This window comes from Hyla sarda, chromosome 2 (assembly GCF_029499605.1).
Source record: "Hyla sarda isolate aHylSar1 chromosome 2, aHylSar1.hap1, whole genome shotgun sequence".
Lineage (NCBI taxonomy): Eukaryota > Metazoa > Chordata > Amphibia > Anura > Hylidae > Hyla > Hyla sarda.
Genome location: NC_079190.1, coordinates 282,491,645 through 282,506,257, shown reverse-complemented (window position 1 = coordinate 282,506,257; position 14,613 = coordinate 282,491,645). Strand labels below are relative to the sequence as shown.

The window sequence follows — 14,613 nt, the reverse complement described above, 5'->3', positions numbered from 1 at the left end:
CGCGATTCCCGAGCCCCAACGGTGCAGATAGAGAGCCCTGCCAGATCAATATCCCCAGCCCCAATAAAGACTGAAACAGTCCCCCAAAGGCCCAGAGAGGGATAGGGAAAATGAGGAAAGGAGGGAGGGTAGGGGAATTGGGGGGTAGTGGAATATACTCACCCTGCATGCAGCTATACTCACCTAAGATGTCTTCAGCCAGCTATGTTCACCTACATCATATCAGGCTGAGACAGCGGGACAAGCAGGGCATATAGGGGGAACCGGATCCAACGTGTAGCCCCAAGCGCTAGTCATGGGGGGGGGTTAACGGAGCTCTATGCCCTGTGCCCCTTAGCCGCATATGGGGGAACAGGTAGTGCAATGCTCCTGAACCCCCATCTAAAAAAAACTGAAAAGGAAAGAAGAACCTAATTACAGGCCCTAGATAGAAAATAGAAAAAGAAAAAAAAAAAACACAGAAGACCAGGTCTGGAGAACTCCAGACCTGTGTCTGCCTCCTATTGACACTAAGCTAAAACTGATTAGCTTAGGTTTTTAGGTATTCGGTATATCCTGCCAGGAGGAGCAGACTTCTTTTGTTGCCTAGTGTCAGCAAGATATACCCACGGTCTGTGTGTCCCACAATTGAGCCGACCGAGAAAGTACATTTTAGTTTTCAACTTGCAGTGGTGATAATATCCAATGAAATAATTGCCACACATTGGGGGACATCAGTAAAAGCAGTCTAAAAGAACAAGTCTTTGTTGCCCATAGCAACCAATCACAGTTCAGTTTTTATTTTGTATTCTGCCCTTGAAAAATCACAGCTGAGCTCTGATTGGTGCAAATCTTTCTAGTTTCTTTCTGTGTTGGTTCCACTCCTGGTTTTGGCTATGAATGGAACTGGTACATGGCACTCAGCTGAGCATGGACTTATGTGGGTGCACCCAATGGCCCCCATAATAGTAAATGGGAGCAGTCGGGACCCATTGTTGCCCGTTGCTCCCAGTCCCGAGAATGGCCATTAAAGTCACACACAAAAAAAAAAAAAAAGTACTTAAACGTCCGTTCTTGAAGGGGAGCAATGGCAGTGTGAAAGGGGCCTCATCCTGCTGGTGATAGATTAGCCAGCATTATTAACCTCTTAAGCACTCAGGGCGTACCTGTACGCCCTGAGCCCGGTCCCGATGTGAAAAACGGGGTCACGCCGTGACCCCGCATCACACCGGGTTGGTCCCGGCTGCTAACGATAGCCGGGACCCTGGGCTAACAGCGTGCGGCACCGATCGTTGTGCCGCGCGCTGTTAACCCTTCAGACGCGGCGATCAAAGTTGACCGCCGCGTCTGAAAACGAAAGTAAACGCTTCCCGGCAGCTCAGTCGGGCTGATCGGGACATCGTGATAAAATCGCAATGTTCCGATCAGCTGGGACGCAGGCGGAGGTCTCCTTACTTGTTTCTGCGGCGTCCGATCGTCGATTGATTGCTCCAAGTCTGAGCTACAGGCTTGAGCAATCAAGCCCCTATCTCACTGATCCGTGCAAAGCTATGGCTTTGCAGGGATCAGCATAGGAGATCAGTGTGTGCAGTGCTATAACTCCCTATGGGACCTATAGCACTGCAAAAAAAAAAAAAAGTAAAAAAAAAAAGTTAACAAAAGGTCATTTAACCCCTTCCCTAATAAAAGTTGGAATCACCCCCCTTTTCCCATAAAAAAAATTGTGTAAATAAAAATTAACATATGTGGTATTGCCGCGTGCGTAAATGTCCGAACTATAAAATTATATCATTAATTAAACCGCACGGTTAATGGCGTACGCACAAAAAAATTCCAAAGTCCAAAATAGCGTATTTTTAGTAACTTTTTATATAATAAAAAAAATGAATAAAAAGCGATCAAAAAGTCCGATCAACACAAAAATGGTACTGATAAAACTTCAGAACACGGTGCAAAAAATGAGCCCTCATACCAGCCCGTTTGCGGAAAAAAGTTACAGGGGTCAGAAGATGACAATTTTAAATGTATACATTTTCCTGCATGTAGTTATGATTTTTTTCAGAAGTGCGACAAAATCAAACCCATATAAGTAGGGGATCATTTTAACCGTATGGACCTACAGAATAAAGATAAGGTGTCATTTTGACCAAAAAATGCACTGCATAGAAATGGAAGCCCCCAAAATTACAAAATGAAATTTTTTCTTCAATTTTGTAGCACAATGAATTTTTTTTTTTCCGTTTCGCCGTGGATTTTTTGGTAAAATGACTAATGTCACTGCAAAGTAGAATTGGTGGCGCAAAAAATAAGCCGTCATATGGAATTTTATGTGCAAAATTGAAAGCGTTATGATTTTTAGAAGGTGATGAGGAAAAAATGAAAATGCAAAAACGGAAAAACCCTGCGTCCTTAAGGGGTTAAGAGGAGCCACCACCAAATAAATCTGACATACCAGCTGATGCCCTGTTGCCCGCTTTACTGTACAATTCAGCTATAATCCACCCCTCCCTTATGCCAAGCACTGCATGCTTATGTTGGCTGAGCAACGTAAACTTGCTAATAAGGCGGACATTTTTTGTCCAGAAGCCTGTAAATCAGTAATAAATCCCCATGATGGGAGTTTTGCAGGAGGAGTGAACTTCCACTACTAGTCATCCTGTCCCCAACCATAGAATGCTGCCTACAGACAATAGATTTCCTACAAAAGCAAATACATATGCATAAGACAGGCCCTACCAGAGCGATCTAAAGTTTCCCTATGCGCCTTATATAAGAGCTAAAGGTAAATAGCTCTTAGGCTGCAGTAACCACTACTGCCCACTAGAGCGCACACATTCCCTCAGGTGGGAAGATGTAGCCCCGGAGTTGCAGTAGTGTAATAGTGCCCTTCTATACATTACTGCAGTCCCGTAGAGCAGCACGTTAGTCGTTCTCCATCACCTCTACCGGGCAGAACAGCGCTCGGGACACACAGTGTGACATGTCCGCCGCTATGTCACAGCGCAGCTCGCGGCTCCGCTCTCCTGCACAAACAACTCGTTTGCTATAAGCAAAACTCTTTAACCTGCTGCCCGCGCCCGTAAATGCTTATTCTTATTTCTTCTGAATATAAAGCAAAACTCCCCTTTCACTTTGCTGGGCATCACTCCTCACCACTCCTGTCCCGGGGCCGCCTCTTCCACCATAAGATGGCGTCAACGGGCGGAGCTAGCTGGCGCCCCGCCCACCAGGCTCTTATTTCCAAGGCAACCACTCTGTAGCCCTCGCTTCCTCATCAGCTGGGCCGTTCCTCGGTGTGTGAGCTCCCGGTACCTGTGTTTACCGGTGGCTCTATGGAGAGTGCGGGGAACAGTCTGTGGCCCCTAAATGACACTGCAAAGAACTTTTAACCCTCTAAAAGCCTCCTTTTTCTTTTTAATATAATTTTCATGTTTCCCTCTTCACTTTCTGATAGCCGCAACTCTTTCAGTTTAAAACCTTCAGACTCATGGTTTTTTGCTCCACCAATTGAACTTTGTGATGACATCAATCATTTTACCACTAAATCTACGGAAAAAAAAAATATGTGTGAGGTAAAATTGAAAAAACAAGACCCCATTTTGAAAACCCCGTTTTGAGGGTTTCTGTTTCTACGCAGTGTATTTTTTTGTTAAAAATGACACGTTCTCTTTATTCTGTAGGTCCATACAATTACAACAATACCCAATTTATGTAGGTTTTATTTTATTTTACTACTTTAAAAAAATACTTTTTGTACGAAAATGAGTTGTGATCTGTAGTTTCTACCATTTTTGTTTTGATAAAACTTTTTATGAATTTTTTTCCTCACTTGTCCATTTTTGTCATTTTATTAAAAATAAATATTGAAAAGGAGTAAAAATGGGGTGATACAGGGGATGGGATTATTCATATTTATTAAAGGATAAGTCTCATGCTTTAAAACGTATCCCTTATCCGAAGGATCGCGGGGGGGCTCTGAGCACTGGGGCCCCCGGGATCTCCTGTTTGGAGCCCCCTGTGCGCTAGCACAGGAGCCCGTCACGACCCCCTCCCAAAATGGAGGTGTCCACGCCCCCTCCATATAGTTCTATAGGAGAGACGAATATTGCCGAACGACTCTCCCATAGAACTATATTGAGGGGGCGAGGCGGCCTCCGCTTCGGGTGGGGGTCATGACGCGCTCCTATGCTAGCGCATGGGGACTCCAAACAGGAGATAGCTGGGGGCCCCAGCGATCTAAAACTTAGCCCCTATCCAAAGTTTTTGAGCATGAGACTTATCCTTTAACGATTGTTTTGTTACATTTTATTCACAATTTTTTAGTCCCCATAGGGGACTATAACTGAACAATGCATACACTGAACAATGCTGTCCCGTAGCACAGAATTGATCAGTGTTATCGGCATTCCATTACTACAGCCTGCTGAAGCTGCCTACAGTAAGGGAACACCGACTGGACAAGCCAAAAGCAGGTAGGGACCCTCTACCCATCCTCTCGCTGATCGGGACCTCTTGATTTAGTCACTGTGGTTCCGATCAGCTATCTTAGCTAACTGCCAATGTTACTTTCCCGTTTTAGACATCTTGATCAACTTTGATCATGGCGCCTAAAGGGTTTATGACTGATATCGGCCCGATCAGCAACGTTTGGCATTAGCTGCGCTTCATACCCAGAGGGTCCCAGTTGCTATTAGCAGCCAGGATGGCAGCTAATAGCAACTGGGACCCTCTGGGTATGAAGCAGGCTCTGCTCCTTTATATAATGGAAGCAGGACAAGCTAGTTTATTTACACTGCATTTTTCTTTCCAGTTTATGCACTTGGGCTTGTTCACATTGGAAAATCAAGGTAGAATTAGCAAGGAACTCTGCCGTGCATTACACTCCTATTGACTTTAATGTTTTATCCGCTTGTCCAATTGTCTTCACACAAAGGAAAATTTGTGTCGGAATTTCTGCCAGGGATCCGAATTCTGGAAGATTGAACAAGTTTAATCCTCTGCCAGAATCCGGTAGTAAAAGCCCATAAATCAATGGGACCTTTATTTTTGCCATGAGATAAAAAGAGAAAACAAGCGACCTGGCACTACTGCTTCACACACTTATAACATGAATCCCAAATAGACACATAATAGCAGCTTGTCAATTGTTGCATATAGATGGTGCTATACTTGTCAGAAAGAATAGCCACTGTAAATTCGATAGTAACAAAGGAGACAAGTGCACTCACCACTTCATATGCTTCTTCTTTATTTACGAAATCATTCGATAAACAGGGACATCGGTTCAGGGGGATACAACGACGCGGTGTTCAGCGGGCAACACCGCGTCGTTGTATCCCCCTGCACCGATGTCCCTGTTTATCGAATGATTTCGTAAATAAAGAAGAAGCATATGAAGTGGTGAGTGCACTTGTCTCCTTTGTTACTATTTTATTTTTGCCATATTTCAACTATAGATCCTTGCCCAAAATAAGCATTGATGGAATAGAAAGTAAAAAAAGGGCATGGATCCACAAATGAATATTCCAACCTGAATTCTGTGTGAACCAGGGGCATTGCTTGGTCTGCAAAAAATCTGAGGTTAGAGCCCATAGCTTAGACCATGCCCCTACCCATGCCCTCATCTGCAGCCAATCGCACACAGCCTTTTCCTTTAACCCCTTCAGGACGGAGCCCATTTTGGCCTTAAGGACCGGAGCGTTTTTTGCACATCTGACCACTGTAACTTTAAACATTAATAACTCTGGAATGCTTTTAGTTATCATTCTGATTCAGAGATTGTTTTTCGTGACATATTCTACTTTAACATAATGGTAAATTTTTGTCGATACTTGCATCCTTTCTTGGTGAAAAATCCGTAAATTTGATGAAAAATTAGAAAATTTTGCATTTTTCTAACTTTGAAGCTTTCTGCTTGTAAGGAAAATGGATATTACGAATACATTTTTTTTGGTTCACATATACAATATGTCTACTTTATGTTTGCATCATAAAATTGACGTGTTTTTACTTTTGGAAGACACCAGAGGGCTTCAACGGTCAGCAGCAATTTTCCGATTTTTCACAATTTTCAAACTCTGTATTTTTCAGGGACCAGTTCAGGTTTGAAGTGGATTTGAAGGGTCTTCATATTAGAAATACCCCATAAATGACCCCATTATAAAAACTACGCCCCCCAAAGTATTCAAAATGACATTCAGTCAGCGTTTTAACCCTTTAGGTGTTTCACACGAATAGCAGCAAAGTGAAGGAGAAAATTCACAATCTTCATTTTTTACACTCGCATGTTCCTGTAGACCCAATTTTTGAATTTTTACAAGGGGTAAAAGGACAAAATTTTTACTTGTATTTGTAGCCCAATTTCTCTCGAGTAAGCACATACATCATATGTCTATGTAAAGTGTTCGGCGGGCGCAGTAGAAGGCTCAGAATGGAAGGAGCGACAAGGGGATTTTGGAGAGTACGTTTTTCTGAAATGGTTTTTGGGGGGCATGTTGCATTTAGGAAGCCCTTATGGTGCCAGAACAGCAAAAAAAAAACACATGGCATACCATTTTGGAAACTAGACCCCTTGGGGAACGTAACAAGGAATAAAGTGAGCCTTAATACCCCACAGGTGTTTCACGACTTTTGCAAATGTAAAAAAAAATAAAAAAATTTTACCTAAAATGCTTGTTTTCCCAAAAATTTTAAATTTCTAAAAAGGGTAATAGCAGAAAATACCCCTAAAAATTTGAAGCCCAATTTCTCCCGATTCAGAAATCACCCCATATGGGGGTGAAAAGTGCTCTGCTGGCGCACTACAGGTGACCCTAAATATGTGACCCTAAACTGTTGCCTTGAAATACGACAGGGCTCCAAAGTGAGAGCGCCATGCGCATTTGAGGCCTAAATTAGGGATTGCATAGGGGTGGACTTAGGGGAATTCTACGCCAGTGATTCCCAAACAGGGTGCCTCCAGCTTGTTGCAAAACTCCCAGCATGCCTGGACAGTCAGCAACTGTCCGACAATACTGGGAGTTGTTGTTTTGCAACAGCTGGAGGCTCCGTTTTGGAAACAGTGGCGTACCAGACGCTTTCATTTTTATTGGGGAGGGGGGCTGTGTAGGGGTATGTGTATATGTAGTGTTTTTTACTTTTTATTTTACTTTTTGTTAGTGTAGTGTAGTGTTTTTAGGGTACAGTCGCACGGGCGGGGGTTCACAGTAGTTTCTCGCTGGCAGTTTGAGCTGCGGCAGAAAATTTGCTGCAGCTCAAACTTGCAGCCAGATACTTACTGTAATCCTCCGCCCATGTGAGTGTACCTTGTACATTCACATTGGGGGGGGGGGGGGGGGGGAAATCCAGCTGTTGCAAAACTACAACTGCCAGCATGCGCTGACAGACTGTACATGCTGAGAGTTTTAGTTTTGCAACAGCTGTAGGCACACTGGTTATGTATCACAGAGTTTGTGACCTAACTCAGTGTTTCACAACCAGTGTTCCTCCAGCTGTTGCAAAACTACAACTCCCAGCATGTACGGTGCATGGTGTACATTGACTGCTGAGAGTTGGAGTTTGCAACAGCTGGAGGCACACCGGTCGTGAAACACTGAGTTAGGTAAAAAAAAAAACTCTAAGTTTCACAACCAGTGTGCCTTCAGCTGTTGCAAAACTACAACTCTCAGCAGTCACCGACAGCCAACGGGCATGCTGGGAGTTGTAGTTATGCAACCAGCAGATGCACCACTACAACTCCCAGCATGCACTTTAGCTGTTTGTGCAAGCTGGGAGTTGTAGTTGTACAACAGCTGAAGGTACACTTTTCCATAGAAAAAATGTGCCTCCAGCTGTTGCAAAACCATAAGTCCCAGCATGCCCATAAGGGAATGCTGGGAGTTGTGGTGGTCTGCCTCCTGCTGTTGCATAACTACAGCTCCCAGCATGCCATTTTTGCATGCTGGGAGCTGTTGCTAAGCAACAGCAGGAGGCTGTCACTCACCTCCAACGATCCAGCCGCATGAGGTCAGTCCCTCGTCGTCGCAGCCGCTGCTCCTGGGGCCCCGATCCCAACATTGACGCCGGGGATCGGGGTCCCCAGCACCTGGGGTGCACGTCCCGCACCCGCTCACGTCCTCCGGAAGAGGGGCGTAGCGGGTGCGGGAGTGACACCCGCAGCAGGCGCCCTGATTGGTCGGCCGGTAATCCTTCCGACGAATCAGGGCGATCGTGAGGTGGCACCAGTGCCACCTCACCCAGCCAGATCGCTGGACTGAATTGTCCAGCGATCTGCGGCGATCGCCGACATGGGGGGGCATAATGACCCCCCTGGGCGATATGCCGGGATGCCTGCTGAACGATTTCAGCAGGCATCCGGCTCTGGTCCCCAACCGGCTAGCGGTGGGGACCGGAATTCCCACGGGCGTATGGATACGCCCTCGGTCCTTAAGGACTCGGAATGCAGGGCATATCCATACGCCCTATGTCATGAAGAGGTTAATATTTTACTACTTCCAGTGGGCCATTGTGCAGTGTGGTTTAAGCAATCTCACTTCTATCACCCAGAGATCTTAGCATGTACACAGTGAATGCGAGTCATAGGAGTGTGATTTCTGCAACCATATACTCCTATCACCCTCCACAACATGTACATGTACTGTATATGCTGAAATATCACAGATAGTTTAAAATAAATATTACTTACTTTCTTGGTAAAAAGAAAAGTAAGAAAATATATGTAATGTTAACATAGTACCCCAAAAAGATAGTCATACAGTTACAAAATGACAAGAGAATACATGGGACGAAAACCACTATGCATATTACCATCATACTGTTACTGGACAAATCGTGTATACTGACTAATATTACCAATAATACCAGTATACAAGGAGGAATACTATCACCATGCATATAACCATTATAATGTTACTGACCAAATGCTGTATATTGACCAATATTACCAATAATACTAGTATACATGGAGGAATATTATCACTGTATATATTACCATCATACTGTTACTGACCAAATCCTGTATACTGAGACCAATTTTACCAATAATACCAGTATATAAGGAGAAATATTATAACCGTATATATTACCATCACACTGTTACTGACTAAATCCTGTATACTAAGACCAATTTTACTAATAATACCAGTATACAAGGTGAAATATTAACACCATATATATTACTCTCATAATGTTACTGACCAAATCCTGTATACAGAGACCAATGTCACCAATAATACCATTATACAAGGATTAATATATTTATCATCATTCATATTACCATCATACTGTTATTGACCAAATTTGACCAAATATATTAATATTACCAGTACAAAAACCAAAAATGGTAATCTTTTCCAAACTAAATTAAATAAGTGCACACTGCTAGTTTTGTGTGTTACCAGTAAGAGATACTGCCACACCTTGAGCACCATTACCATTACCACTGGCTAATACTGCAAAATTGTTACAGAAAAAAAATCCACTATACAAAAGACCAATATTCCCACATACACAGTGGCGTTGCTAGGGTTGGTGTCACCCGGTGCGGTAGAAAATGGTGTCACCCCCATACCTTTCCCCCCCTCAGTAAGTTTTTAGCCTGTTGTGACAGACACCACAGTTGTAGCGCATTGTGAGAAATTCCAGTATAATAATCAGATATACCAGTTGCCACAGAATGGGAAAGTGTTAAAGAAGTTTTCACCATTTAAATATACAGCTCCCAGAATTACTTAAAGGGGTACTCCACTGGAAAACACTTACTTTTATATCAACTGGTGCCAGAAAGTTAAACAGATTTTTAAATTACTTCTATCTAAAATCTTAATCCTTACAGTACTTATAAGCTGGTGTATGCTCCACAGGAAGTTGTGTAGTTCTTTCCAGTCTGACCACAGTGCTATTTGCTGACACCTCTGTCCATGTCAGGAACTGACCAGAGCAGGATAGGTTTGCTATGGGGATTTGCTCCTACTATGGACAGTTCTTGACATGGACAAAGGTGTCAGCACAGAGCACTGTGGTCAGACAAAAAAGAAAATAACTTCCTGTGAATCGCTTATACAGCAGCTAATAAGTATTGGAAGGATTAAGATTTTTAAATAGAAGCAATTTACAAATCTGTTTAACTTTGTAGCACCAGTTGATTAAATTATTTTTTTTCCAGTAGAGTACCCCTTTGAGCAGTGGTGAGGTTATGCTGGGAGTTGTAGTTTCACTGACCTAACTGTAGAACTGACAAGCGACTACAGCTCTGATAGGACACAGAGAGGAGAATACACAATGACATCAGTGACTACAGGTGACGTCTTCTCTATAGTGAGGAGAATACACAATGATATCAGTGACTACAGGTGACGTCTTCTCTATAGTGAGGAGAATACACAATGATATCAGTGACTACAGGTGACGTCTTCTCTATAGTGAGGAGAATACACAATGATATCAGTGACTACAGGTGACGTCTTCCCTATAGTGAGGAGAATACACAATGATATCAGTGACTACAGGTGACGTCTTCTCTATAGTGAGGAGAATACACAATGATATCAGAGACTACAGGTGACGTCTTCTCTATAGTGAGGAGAATGTACAATGATATCAGTGATTACAGGTGACGTCTTCTCTATAGTGAGGAGAATACACAATGATATCAGTGACTACAGGTGACGTCTTCTCTATAGTGAGGAGAATACACAATATCAGTGACTACAGGTGACGTCTTCTCTATAGTGAGTAGAATACACAATGATATCAGTGATTACAGGTGACGTCTTCTCTATAGTGAGTAGAATACACAATGATATCAGTGATTACAGGTGACGTCTTCTCTATAGTGAGGAGAATACACAATGATATCAGTGACTACAGGTGACGTCTTCTCTATAGTTTTCCTTTATCTAATTCAGATGGTACATACCGCCTGGTCCAGCTAAAACTTCTGTAGAATGTGACGCCCAGACGTCTCCTCACTATGTCAGCGCATTCTCATCCTCTATATGAAAACAATTATTATTATAAACCTGACAGACACTGTATCCTCTAAATATAATACTACTATACACTACACTCTTTGATTATAAACCCACCATACCCACTGAATATAATACTACCACACACTATACATTCTGAATATAATACCAACACATACTGTACACTCAATATAAATCTGCCACATACTGTACCCCTGAATATAATACCGCCACACACTGTACCCACTGAATATAATACTACCACCCACTGTGCCCTCTGAATATAATACTACCACACACTGTACCCTCTGAACATAAATCTGCCACATACTGTACCCTCTGAATATAAATCTGCCACATACTGTACCCCTGAATATAATACCCCCACACACTGTACCCACTGAATATAATACTACCACATACTGTACCCTCTGAATATAAATCTGCCACATACCGTACCCTCTGAATATAAATCTGCCACATATTGTACCCCTGAATATAAATCTGCCACATACTGTACCCCTGAATATAATACCGCCACATACTGTACCCCCGAATATAATACCGCCACATACTGTAGCCTCTGAATATATTACTGCCACCCACTGCACCCTCTGAATATAATACTTAGAGATGAGCGAACTACAGTAAATTCAACTCGTCACGAACTTCTCGGCTCGGCAGTTGATGACTTTTCCTGCATAAATGAGTTCAGCTTTCAGGTGCTCCCGTGGGCTGGAAAAGGCGGATACAGTCCTAGGAGACTCTTTCCTAGGACTGTATCCACCTTTTCCAGCCCACCGGAGCACCTGAAAGCTGAACTAATTTACGCAGGATAAGTCATCAACTGCCGAGCCGAGAAGTTCGTGACGAATCAAATTTACTGTAAGTTCGCTCATCTCTAATAATACTACCACAATCTGCGCCCTCTGAATATAATACTACCACAAACTGCGCCCTCTGAATATAATACTACCACCCTCTGAATATAATACTACCACAAATTGCGCCCTCTGAATGTAACGTTGCCATACAGTGCACCCTCTGAATGTAATACCACAACCGCAGTAACACCCCTCAACATCCGTTAGCTTATGCTATTACCACGGGAGGGGGGTATTGGTGGTGTTGCTTGTGGATGATGGGGGTGCTACTACTGGGGGGTGTTGCTGGAGGATGATGAGGGTGCTACTGGCCATCCCCCGTGGCAGTATCACCCCCATCATCCATCGGCAGGATCATCCTCCTGGCAGGAGCACCGCCATCATCCACCATCAGGATCTGCTGGGGAGGTGCTGCTGCTGGGGGGAGGGGGGGGGGGTGTTGCTGGAGAGGGTGCTACTGCCAGGGGGGGAGCATTAGGTAGGCAGCAGTTCCCCCACATTAGGTAGGCAGCAGTTCCCCCACATTAGGAAGGTAGCAGTTTCCCCACATTAGGTAGCATCTTTTCCCCACATTAGGCAGCATAGATTCCCCACATTTGGTACCAGTTCCCCCACATTAGGTAGGTACCAGTTACCCGACATTAGGTGGCAATTTCCCCACATTAGGTACCACAGATTCCCCACATTAGGTAGCACAGATTCCCCACATTAGGTAGCAGTTTCCCCACATTCGGTAGCACAGATTCCCCACATAAGGTAGCATAGACTCCCCACATAAGGTAGCATAGACTCCGCACATTTGGTAGTAGTTACCCCACATTAGGCCGCAGGTTCCCCACAATGGGTCAAAGTCTCCCCACATTAGATCGCTGGTTCAACCCCCCCCCCCCCACACACACACACAAAAAAAACACATACAACACAGAGAGACACACACACACAGTCAGAGAGAAACACACTCATAGACAGACACACACACAGTCACACAGCCACACACACACACACACACAGTCACACATACACACACACACACAGTCACACATACACACACACAGTCACATACACACACACAGTCACATACACACACAGTCACACACACACACAAACATAGATAGAGACAGACACACACACACACTCACCCATCCAGCGCAGCGCTCCTTCTCACCGGGCGCTCTGCGAGTGACGTAACTGACGTCCTCCTGCGCGGCCATGCGGTGTGACGTCACGCCGGCGCAGACGTGGGAGCGGAGGCCGGGCACAGTGCTGTTGAAGGTGAGGGGGGGGGGGTGATGACGGACGGGCGCACAGTGCAGGTGAAAGGGGGGGGGGTGCTGACGGATGGGAGGCCGGTCGGGCACAGATGGGGGATGGGTGCTGCGGAGCGTCTTGGTGTCACCCCATTAGGTTGGTGTCACCCGGTGCGGGACGCACCACCCGCACCCGGGTCGCAACGCCACTGCACATACATTCACCATATAGAAGTCGATACCAGCACAGGGGCAGGAATTTATCAAAGGATTTACCTGTTTTTTTGTGTGGATTACAGTGGATTAATTTGTCACATGATTTGTCTCAGTTTAACCTCTTAAGGACCCGAGGTTTTTCCGTTTTTGCATTTTTTTCCTACTTACCTGTAAAAAATCATAACTCTTTCAATTTTGCACCTAAAAATTCATATGATGGCTTATTTTTTGCACCACCAATTCTACTTTGTAATGATGTCAGTCATTTTACCCAAAAATCTATGGCGAAACGGAAAAAAAAATCATTGTGCGACAAAATTGAAAAAAAAAACGCCATTTTGTAAATTTTGGGGGCTTCCGTTTCTACACAGTACATTTTTCAGTAGAAATGACACCTTTCCTTTATTCTGTAGGTCCATATGATTTAAATGATCCCCTACTTATGTAGGTTTGATTTTGTCGTACTTCTGGAAAAAATCACAACTACATGCAAGAAAATGTATACGCGTTTAAAATTGTCATCTTCTGACCCCTATAACTTTTTTATTTTTCCACGTAAGGGGCGGTATGAGGGCTCAATTTTTGTGCCATGATCTGAAGTGGTACCATTCTTGTATTCATAGGACTTCTTGATCGCTTTTTATTCATTTTTTTCATGATATCAAAAGTGACCCAAAAATACACTATTTTGGACTTTGGAATTTTTTGCATGTACGCCATTGATCGTGCGGTTTAATTAATTATATATTTTTACAATTTGGACATTTCTGCACGCGGCGATACCACATATGTTTATTTTTACTTTTATTTATACTTTTTTTTTTAAATGGGAAAAGGGGGTGATTCAAACTTTTATTAGGGAAGGGGTTAAATGATCTTTATTAACTTTTTTTTTCACTTTTTTTTTTTTACAATGTTATAGCTCCCATAGGGGGCTTTAACACTGCACACACTGATCTTTTACATTGATCAGTGGTTTCTCATAGGAAACCATTGATCAATGATTCTGCCGCTTGACTGCTCATGCCTGGATCTCAGGCACTGAGCAGTCATTCGGCGATCGGACACCAGGAGGCAAGGTAAGGGACCATCCTGCTGTGTATGCCGCGATTTCAACGCAGACATCCCCAACAGCCCCCTGAGCTAACCGGCAGTGATTTACTTTCACTTTAGAAAAGGCGTTCAACTTTGAACGGCGCATCTAAAGGGTTAATAGCGTGCGGAACCACGATCAGTGCCGCCCGCTATTAGCCACGGGTCCGACGCCGTGGCCCCGCGTTATAGAACAGGAGTGGACTCATGACATATCGGTACGTCATG

The 14,613-nt window shown here is 43.8% G+C and overlaps 1 protein-coding gene across 7 annotated transcripts in view; it reads right to left on the bottom strand.

Annotated features, from left to right (window-relative positions):
* The window catches only part of L3MBTL3 (L3MBTL histone methyl-lysine binding protein 3), an 84,569-nt gene extending 81,057 nt beyond the window's left edge, over nt 1-3,512 (bottom strand). For 2 of the 7 annotated variants that reach the window (XM_056557259.1, XM_056557260.1), the window contains exon 1: nt 3,106-3,511. The gene's annotated coding sequence lies outside the window, so the exon portion shown is untranslated. The other 5 variants (XM_056557255.1, XM_056557261.1, XM_056557258.1 and 2 more) reach the window with 5 other exon arrangements.
* Between the last annotated feature and the right edge of the window lie 11,101 nt (nt 3,513-14,613).